Raw genomic sequence first — 11151 nt, 5'->3', positions numbered from 1 at the left:
TTGTAAATCTGTTGAGTTATAGTTCCAAAAGTGTGCCATTTTTATCTGTTACACTCATGGAGAACCATAATATGAATAGATTTGATTAGATGTGATTAACTTCCTTTTAACAAACTAGATAGATCAAATATCTCAAAAAAAGACAATCTTCTCAGAATTCATGTGTTTGGATAGTTCCATTTTTTTCTACATCCCTCAGTTTTCCATATTCTCTATGAATTCTGGGACACAATATATTATTTCATTAAAAGTTTCACTAGTATTAACAAAACAGAGCTGTTACTACTTGACATCAGCGTAGGTGTTACTAGTTTCCTGCTTTTATTTACTATTTTCCTGTTCAGTCATTAAATTATCTCATAAACCCTTTTCATGACCGTGTTGCAGTGGGAACTCATATCCATGATCCAGTTATTGGTCTCCTTGGGACAGCTTGTCATTCCATGTTGTTGTTCTTTATTCTGTTTTCATTCTTTAATCCTAGCAGCATTTTGTCTTGTTTTCAATTATTTCAGTATTGAATGGTGCTGATTGTTCCCTTAGCCTGTAGTGATTGACCTGTTCAGATTTTGTATGCCTCGTGTTTGCTATTAACTAGGTAACGAGGAAAACAATTCCTTCATCCATAGGTAGGTTTAGTTACTCCTTAAGATAAAGGAACAGGATGCTTTCTCATTTCTGAAGACTTTGGTTTTGAAATATACTGACAGGCAATGGAGGTGTTGTTTACTCTAGAATCAAAGAATATTAGCCCACTGATATTCTCCATATAATATATGCAGGCATAAATGACTGTGAAAGTGGAAGGGAAGCATGGAATTAGACATTTTCAGCATTCAGTATCACTTCTACAGCTACATTTCAAAAATCTTTTGTTTTCATTTTTAAAAGAAACCAGATAGCCAAGCAGACTCTTACGTACAACCAAAAAAAAAAAAAAAAAAAGAAAAAAAATCGTAATGAAATCAAATAAAATGACAAGGATTTTTTTAATAAGAAAACTCTTATTGTATTCACAAGCTTATGTGGAAGTATCTTCCTTATGAAGTATTTATGGACATGTTTTATTTATAGAATGCTGTGGCAGTTATATCATGCAGAGGACTCAAAAGAATGGCAAGGAATTTTTGTATTTTATAAAAATGTAACCCTTAAGACAATATCATTATGCCCTTCTAAAACCGATAACAACCATAATAAACTCCAGCACCTGCTCATTTTCTTAAAGAAAGACCAATTTATCTCTGTATTCTTCAATTCTACAAGTGAGAAATATGCGTGTGGAGGACATGAGACAATCCTAACTGCATTGAACAGATGCTTCATGCTTTAGTGTTTTAAATTATGTATGATGCATGAATGTTTCTTTTCATTAATGTGCAAATTGCAACTGAGATTTTGCACAAATTTTGTGTGTCCTGTATCCCAAGGAAAATGAACAATTAAAATGTGATTGTTTTAGCCATATAAACACAAACATATACACAGGAACTTGCACTGGATGCTGCTCACTAGAATGTCAATGCTTTCAGTAAATCACAATTTTGGACACAATAGATACTTTTAATGTGGCCATTCCTAATTTCTGAATGTCTGAAATGTTGCTGCCTACCCATCCAATTTTGGGGCTACTAGAGCATCAACATAGTTTTCTTCCTTCCCTCCAATTTATAAAATGTGAACGCATTAAAGATCTGTTCTCTTCAGGGGAAAAAACAAACCAAACCAAACAATACAAAACACAAAAAATAAATACCCTCCCACCGTACTTTCCTCAAAAATAATTATTTTCTTGTGAACAACAATCACAAAGGACATTATTATTTCCTCCTGTGGTCTTGAACCCATTTAGAGCAGTGGTAACAGTATTTGTCATCACTCACACCTGTAGTTGCCATCATGGAAGTAATTAAAAAATGACAAGATGTCCAATTATTACAAAATTATCAGGCATATTTTCAGCTAATAGAACATTTCAACATCTAGCTAGGCATTTTAAAAATAATTAAACAATCAGACTGTGAAAGGGAAGACAGTTACCAAAAGCCAGTTCTTATCAACAATAATACCTTTAACCCTACTTTTACACTCTTTAACAAATATTTATCCTTGCAAATCTTTGTAAACTTTAGTAGCAGCTCCATAAATTCCTGAAACATGTTGAAGACAAGCTTTATGGTGACAGTTCTATTCTCACTGAAACAGTAGGTGTGGCATGAGAACTACAAAACAAGTGTTGTTTTGCTCAGCAGGTATTTCTCTCTTTTGTGGTGGAGTTTAGTGCATGCCTGCATCCAGACATGTACTTATTTTTAGGAAATAACTTTGATGTAATGGCCATTCCCTGATATCTAACATAGTATTTGTTCTTAAGTAGATATATAATAATTTTCATATGTACTTATTGTAAGTTGACAATAATTGTTACGACATTTCAATTCACTTTAATCATAAAGCTTTTGCAGCAAACTAATCATTAAAAGCATTTACTCTTAGCATCAGGAGTTCCCAAAACAAAATATATAATACCAATATGATTCAGGGCCAAAATTCTAATTGGATTATTCCTATACAAGTATCATAGTCAATATACATCATTTGGCTTTGAGATCTCAAAAGTTTGCTGTCTAAAAGAACAGAGAACTAAAGGATACTTCCTATTTACTGAAATTCGAAAGGAGAATGTGTTAAACAAAGCCTAATATAAAGCCTATTAAAGTCAATAAAAGAATGTCCAAAAATTCAATTAGCAGTTGATCACGTCTCCACTCTTTTTAAATTTAGGTCTTTTACTCACCTTTCCACCTAGCACATCTCACAGCCCGAGTTACACGTCTAAGAAACACTTCTGCAATACATAGACGTAAGAGACATCTAAAAGAGAGGTTCCCGAAGTTCAGAAAGCACATTATATAAATTAAAAGGCAATTCAGTGAATTGGGGATGGAAGGGGAGGGAAGACAAAAGAAAAGCCTTGGAAGAGCTAGGCTGGTGAATGGCTGAGATATGTTGAATGCTGCTGACTAAGCTGCCAAGTAGGAAATGGAGACCATGAACAGAAGAAACAGATTTATATGTCCTTGTTTAGTGAGAGACATGTATTTCTATGACACCTTCCATTCAGCTTCTGCAGCTGTGAATGGCTACTTGCACACACTGGCTTAGTATTTTCCTTTTCATGCCTTGTATGCGCTCTATTTTGCAGTCGTTAGGAATTAGTTATTTAAGCTACTCATTATAAAGCTGTCACCATGTCCAATGGTCAGAGGCAGAACGTTAAAATAACTCTGCAGCTTGTCAGTTCTCAATTCACCTGAAAGGTATGTGTTCAGATTTCACACTAATTACTAATTTAAGGATTGTATTCAAAACAGTGATTACACCTCTCAATAAACAATAAACCAAGGCTTAGGTAGGTGAAGAAAAGGAGTAAGAGAAATGTTTGCATTTCAAGCCTCAAAAGCTGGGTTCAAGGCCAGGCTGGATGGGGCTTTGAGCAACCTGGTCTAGTGGGAGGTGTCCCTGCCCATGGCAGAGGGTTGGAACTCGATGATCTTTAAGGTCCCTTCCAACCCAAACCATTCTATGATTCTATGATTCTATGATTCTATGATAGTTAAACTCTATCTTCTCTAGGGTCGGTTGGTGTAGAAGTCACAGACACTGATCTCCAATACTGAGGTGACAAGGGTATGCCCTAAGGATGGTCCCTGGTCCCTTTTAAGAAGGTCAGGGCAACTCCCACATTATGAATCCTTCTCATATGTTGAATGTTGGATACTGAAATACCAGGCACAGTCAATTCTTAGAGATTTGTGTGTGCACAACCCACTAGTCATAGGCACTGAAAGTGTTTGGTAGCAACTAGGAATTTTATTTATTTATTTATGTGTTGGTGGTGTTTAAATATTTGCTTAAACATAAAATACACAAACATTTGTTTAAATGCAGAGGAGCATTTAGAAATCCATCTCATCCAAGAATCCCATTCCTCCAGGAATCTAGGCTTTCTCACTATGATTTTGTTTGGCTTGTATATAAATATGGGAGACAACAGAGTGAAGTAACAGTGTTAACCTATGAAATCATGTAGCTGTTAATTTCTTACTGTGTTCGAGATGTCTGTAGATGGAGCAGCTAAGAGAAATGAGAGGATCCCACTCTATGGAATGGAGTTATGGATCTAAGAATTTGGTTCCAGACCAAAGTTATGGATCTGAGCATTTTGACAAAGGGAAGAAGCTGATAAACAGGCTTTGCAGGGAAAATTGCCCTATGGCTTCTAGAGAAGCAGAGTTTCATACACACTATTTTTATGAACTATACCCACCAGGAAAAATTCTGGCCTAGAAAAGTGTTTTTTAAAGGACAATCATTTTGTATAGGAAAACAATTTCCTGTACTGAAATTCAGCAGATTGTTTCAGTTTTCAACACAGAATCACAGAATATTTTTGGTTGGATGGGACCTTTGAGATCATCGAGTCCAACCAAAAAAAAAAAAAAAAAACCACCACCAAAACCAAAACAAAACAAAAAAACCACAAACAAAAAAAAACCCAAACAAACAAAAAAAACCCCACACCAAAATCCCAGAACACCAAACACCAAAACCAAACCAAAACAAACGCCCACAACCACACCCCACCCCACCCACAAACAGACACAAACCAACAGTCTAGGGCACTAGAGCATGCCCTGAAGTGCCATGTCTACACGCTTCTTAAATACCTCCAGGGATGGCGACTCCACCACCTCCCTGGGCAGGCTGTTCCAGTGCCTGACCACTCTCTCAGTAAAGTAATTCTTCCTGATATCTAATCTAAACCTCCCCTGCCACAACTTCAGACCATTTCCTCTGGTCCTGTCATTATTCCCTTGGGAGAAGAGGCCAACACCCACCTCTCTACAACCTCCTTTCAGGTAGTTGTAGGGGGCAATGAGGTCCCCCCTCAGCCTCCTCTTCTCCAAACTAAACATGCCCAGTTCCTTCAGCCTCTCCTCATATGACTTGTTCTCCAGACCCCTCACCAGCTTGGTGGCTCTCCTCTGGACACGCTCCAGCAGCTCAATGTCCTTCCTGTAGTGAGGGGCCCAGAACTGAACACAGCACTCGAGGTGAGGCCTCACCAGTGCCGAGCACAGAGGCACCATCACTGCCCTGCTCCTGCTGGCCACGCTATTCCTGATCCAGGCCAGGATGCCGTTGGCTTTCTTGGCCACCTGGGCACACTGCTGGCTCATGTTCAGCCGGCTGTCCACCAACACCCCCAGGTCCTTTTCTGCTGGGCAGCTTTCCAGCCACTCTTCCCCAAGCCTGTAGCGTTGCCTGGGGTTGTTGTGACTGAAATGCAGGACCCGGCACTTGGCCTTATTAAACCTCATCTCATTGGTCTTGGCCCATTGATCCAACCTGTCCAGGTCCCTCTGTAGAGCCTGCCGACCCTCAAGCAGATCAACACTCCCACCTAGTTTGGTGTCATCTGCAAACTTACTGAGGGTGCACTCAATCCCCTTATCCAGATCATCAATAAAGATATTAAACAAGACCGGCCCCAAAACTGAGCCCTGAGGGACACCACTGGTGACCAGCTGCCAACTGGATTTCACCCCATTAATTACAACTCTCTGGACATGGCCATCTAGCCATTTTTTTACCCAGTGAAGAGTACACTTGTCTATGCCATGATTCGCCAGCTTCTCCAGGAGAATGCTGTGGGGGACAGTGTCAAAGGCCTCACCAAAGTCCAGGCAGACAACATCCACAGCCTTCCCCGCATCGAGAAGGCGGGTCACGTGGTCAAAGAAAGAGATCAAGTTGGTTAAGCAGGACCTCCCTTTCATAAACCCATGCTGGCTGGCCCTGATCCCTCGGCTGCCCTGCACTTGCCGTGAGAGCTCTCTCAAGATGATCCTCTCCATGATCTTTCCCGGTACCGAGGTCAGACTGACAGGCCTATAGTTTCCTGGATCATCCTTCCCGCCCTTCTTGTAGATGGGCATCACATTGGCCACCCTCCAGTCACCTGGTACCTCTCCTGTTGACGAGGATTGTTGATAAATAACGGAGAGAGGCTTGGTGAGCTCTCCCGCCAGCTCATTTTTGGAATGCATTCAAGCCAAGCATTCATGCATGCTAAAAGTGAAGATGACAGGCGGGACAGCAGTCTTATGTGCTGCACAGGACGCATTATCTAAGGGAGTATACAGAACTCGCGCTTACTTCATGGAATCAGTGGTCCCGGATGTCCTGAAAAGGTCATGTAAATGTATGTGGAGGAAAAAAAAGTACTTAAAAAAATACACTTCTGAAAACCTGAAATTAGAAATAAGGCAGCAGACTGACAAGCTGTAATTTGTCATATATAATGGCTACAACCAGCTAACAAAGATTAAGCTGTATCATGCTGGAATTTCCTGTGAAAACAGCACCCACTTTTACTGCAAATTTTTTTCAGTTAATTGATAGAAGTTCCATAGGTAAAAAAGTCTAAATTTATCCAAAAATAACAACACATATTTTGGATGCAGGACTATATCATTAACAAGTTTGATAGTATGGCTTACAAAACGTAATTATTTTACCTTCTATCATTTTTTTATCCTCCTAAATTATTATTTATTATCATCTACTGTCATTCACTGAATTGCCTATTAGTTTAAATAATTGGTGTACTGCACTTAGGGAGAGAGGGAGGAGAGAAGGAGGAGAGAGGGAGGGAGGAAAGAAGTGTGGAGTTCCATGAAAATGTAATTGAAAGTAAAAAATGAACTAGCAGACAGGTCAGAAAGTAAATTTGATACATATTTTTCTTACTCAATATTTAAAAGATCGCAAAATTGTAATAATTTTTTTTTACTACAAAACCAATTCAATGATTTGGCTTACAGGATAGTCAAGATTAAAAATAAGTTTATTTTAAAAGCTAGAATTTGTGTATTTTAATTTCAGTCATTCTAAAATTTGGCAATGCAACTGTTCTCTTGCACAGGTAGGTGTCTAGTAGAATCCTAACAAATTAAAAAATATTCCACAAGCTTATAAGGTCAGTCTTTCTTTCATGAAACTTTGGCAAGCAAGCTGAAGAGACAAACTATTTTATCTTCCGTCTGCTATAAACGTATAATATTCTGACCCATTAACATGGTGGACTATAAAAACTATTTTACATATCTCCAGGAGTAGAAGTATTTTTTGAAAAACCTTTGTTTTTATTCATAGTTCTTCAGAAGCAATGGGGCACTTCTGTATCTTGTATACTTAATTGATTCTGAAGGTGATATTAGAGGCTAGTACAATAGGAAGACTTTAGGAAGACTTCAGTAAGAAAAGATTAAATAAAACTTTCCTCAAAAAATACTCAGAAATGGAGGTTGTAACATTGAATTAGAGTTGAATCTGTGATTCCTGTATCCAATGTGAACATCCTAAACACTGAGAACCTGGACAGATGGGAAGATTGGGGCCCTCTTTCCTGATCCTTCATTTCTGACCTCTGCTAAATAGGCCTGGGGCCAGATGGTCCTTTGAGTTAACCTGCAATGCTTTTTCTGCTGGGATTTTCATTACTTCTATTAAACACAAGCATCTAGATACTTTTGTGTTCTGTAATTATTTACTACTACATCTTATTTTAACTAATATATCAATATTTTAACAGATTTATAATATATAAAAAGTCCAAAATTTGAGCAAATTTATGAGAAATTACCGTAACTCACTTATAGAAATGATTAGAAAAATGTGCAAAGCACATTTGTGCAAGACACTCAACTATTGTTTTGAGCACAGTTCCTCAGAAAGCACAGTTTTCCTAATAATAACAACTCCTTTAATACTTTCATCTATTTACATTGGTATCAGGAGATTGCAGAAGTTGCAAAATATACAGAGAGTTTAGAAAATTTTTGGGGAGGAGCTTCTAACACACAGATTCTCTAAATACTGTAACAAGCTGCTGTAGAAAGATGAAATAAGAAAACCATGCAGTGAAAACATCTGGCCTAGCTGCAAGGGAGAACTCTGGAAAATTCCCCAAAGGACTTCTGTGCTGGTTTACAGCCTTCCAGTGAAAGCACGGACTGTGATGAAATACACACACACACACAAAGGAATTTTACTCAAAACTATATTCAGATAATACAGAACGTTAAATAAAATAGGTAAATTATTAATCTTCTATTTGTTTCAAAGAATATCTCTTGATAGAAAAAAAGTATCTCTCATGTCGGGTGCATCCATCCTACATCTCTCAAGACTCTAACCAAATGTATATATTTGGCAAAGAAGTTAAATTCAAGTATATCATGAATATGCAACCTACTCTTTCCAAGGGAATTTTCTCATAAATTCGTGCTGAGATGGCCTCCAAAGATGACTAGGAACTTAATTTAAATTTGAGGTCATTTTAGTTCAAGGTGATAAATTTGAGATAATTTGCTTTTGTCCCCTTGTAACATGCACTTCTTGTCCAGAACATGTTAATGGTGTTATAATTTTAATTCTGCAAGTGTTGAAATTTAACTCTATGTAAAGGGCTCAGCAAAAGAATAATGCACTTGAATTAAGTTTTGTGAGTCATTTAAAAGGTTTCCATGTTATTTCTCTGCACAGTTAAGATATTCCACCTTTTTCCATATGTTCCAGTTAGTGTGTATATTCACAAGTATTATTGACATTAGCAGTGATTATAATACTCATTAAAATAAAGGCTACTTAGCATTTAACATAAAATAATGTTATTAAGTAATTTCTTTCTTAAAAGTCTTATATCCTTGCAATGTCATTCTTCCTTTTTATCCTCGTATGCGATAGAGCTATGTTCTTGGCAACGTTGTTCTTCCCTCTCTTTCTGGTGTTTCAATTTCTTTAACTTCTAAGTTCTTGACATGAGCCTCTTTACAAAATATTGCAGAGTGGAAGTGCTAGAACGGGGTTTGACACACGGCATCACATGATAAGCACATTCATGAGCATCAGGCACTTGAAAGCTGCATCCTCCTAGGTAATGCTGAGTTATATTACAAGAACATTTAGTCTGCAACATGGCAACTTTAAAGAGGTTGCGTCACCTGAAACTTGTTCTCTTAAAGATTGCTTTGTACCAGCTTTCTTCAAAATCAAGATTTACAAAAAAAGTGATCAGTAGAAACAAAAGCCAAAGTGCACAAGTATGAAATTCATGCATGTGAAGAAAAGGAAAAGGAGCATTTCAGCTACAGCTGTGCTTAGACATGTCAGTGAAGTGAACTGAAAACTGGAAAGGTCAAAAAGCCATTTCTGAATTGCATTTAGGAAGCCAGAAGGTGAAGATTTAATAAAAAATAAAAATAAAAATACCGTCTGCTTCTGCTTTGATTTCATAATTTGGTATGTGAAATTCTTTAACCTAATACCGTTAAAATCTTTTTTTGATTTGAACTTTTACTGAGTTTTCATGTCTTACCTTTGATCACCACAGACTCCAGTCTATCTGCTAGTTAGGTAGAGGTACGGTGTGAGACAGAATAAAACTTACATTATCAGAAAAAAAAGAAGCTTTATTACTACAATCCCAAAGGTGGTGTAATTTACATAAGAAAGGAAAAAATAAAGCAAGTTTTATGTTACTCACTGTTTGTTTTCTTTTTGAATGCCCAGGGAGAGATGATTTTCAGAAGATCTTCACCATTTATGTTGGTTGTCATCTGACTGTGTAAATAGTAAGGTAGCTCAGACAAAGAAGACATAAAACGGTTGTATCACTTAGAGTGGAGAATAGCAATTTTTTAACTGTAACACCAGCCTTCAAGGAAATCTTTGCTTATCTGAAAGACTTAGATATTCACAATGTGTGTAACAATATAGTTTTAACATCCAAGTGGGAGACGTCCTTTGAAGGCCACAGGAAAAAGCATCATGAAGAAAATATTGAGCAGGAAGTGTGCCAGATATGGCCATTTAAATCCGAGAGAACAGAAAGGGAAAGTATAATTTTCTCATAACAATTTGGAGCCCTCTATTCATTCCATCTGCTGAGAGTAAAAGTCAAGATATAGTCAAGAAATTGGCACCCAGCTACACAAATCAAGATATTTTTGGCTTAACTCAAGACCTTGGTTTAACTCAAGAACTATGTGGCCTATCAGGGGATTATGGTGACAGCTGCAGTGGCAGTCTGTGAGTAGCAGTCTTTTACCTCTTAACAAGATTTCCAATTTTACTGTAAAAAACTTTTTATGCTTGTAGACTAAAAGAAAATTCCTCCTCCATTTCGAGAACTGAATCACTTTGTCCACTTACCTTGAAACTTGGCACTTAAGAAAAAGTTGTGAAATCCCAGCAAGGAAGATATGAAGGAGCACATAGGGTGACTATGGAGCATGAAGCCTGCTGTTGTCCATTCCAGTTCTCAAAGGTTGCTTGTTCAAACATATGTGATTCCGTATCCATTTATAAACCACTGTAAAATAAAATCTCGAGATTATACCCCAAACCGTGAACTATTACTTACAGGACTACGCTAAACTGAAGCAAAATGTCACATCAAAACAAAATCTAATTATTAACTCAAATAGGTTACACTCAGTGTTATATTAGTGTTGTATCATCAAAGTATTATTCGAAATATTCAGTGCCTAAATGTATTCCAAGAAGTAAGCTTTCTTCGTGAAAAACAGGTGACAGAGTTACAATATTTTGTGTCCAGTTATATATATATATATGTGAATATATATATACACAAAGTGATTATCCAATGTCAACATTTTTAATAATAACTTATTTAGGGATCTAATATCAGCTTATAAGTAATATACTGAATAAAAAAAACGTTGACAAGCACCATATCCCAGAGTAGTGACTGTGTATGGCCAGGAATAAAGGAGATTATTTACTTTCGGTTCTTCATTAGGTGTGAAAGAGTGGGGTAAAATAATGGAGCTCCGTGGAACTAAATCTTTGAAAATATGAAAGACAAAGCAAAACTTACTTCTGAGAATGGTTGACTCTGCAGCACCATCTTTCTACTTATTTTCAATTAGCTCACAGAGAAAGCAATAGCGGCAAAAGCGTGGGATGGAAGTTAAACTGTAACCCAACCCCAAAATAAGTATAAAACAGAGGCGCGTTTAACCAGTTTAGAAGGAAAGACAATGTATAAAACATTTTGTG

This window comes from Numenius arquata, chromosome 5 (assembly GCF_964106895.1).
Source record: "Numenius arquata chromosome 5, bNumArq3.hap1.1, whole genome shotgun sequence".
NCBI lineage: Eukaryota > Metazoa > Chordata > Aves > Charadriiformes > Scolopacidae > Numenius > Numenius arquata.
Note: the sequence above shows the minus strand (reverse complement) of the source record.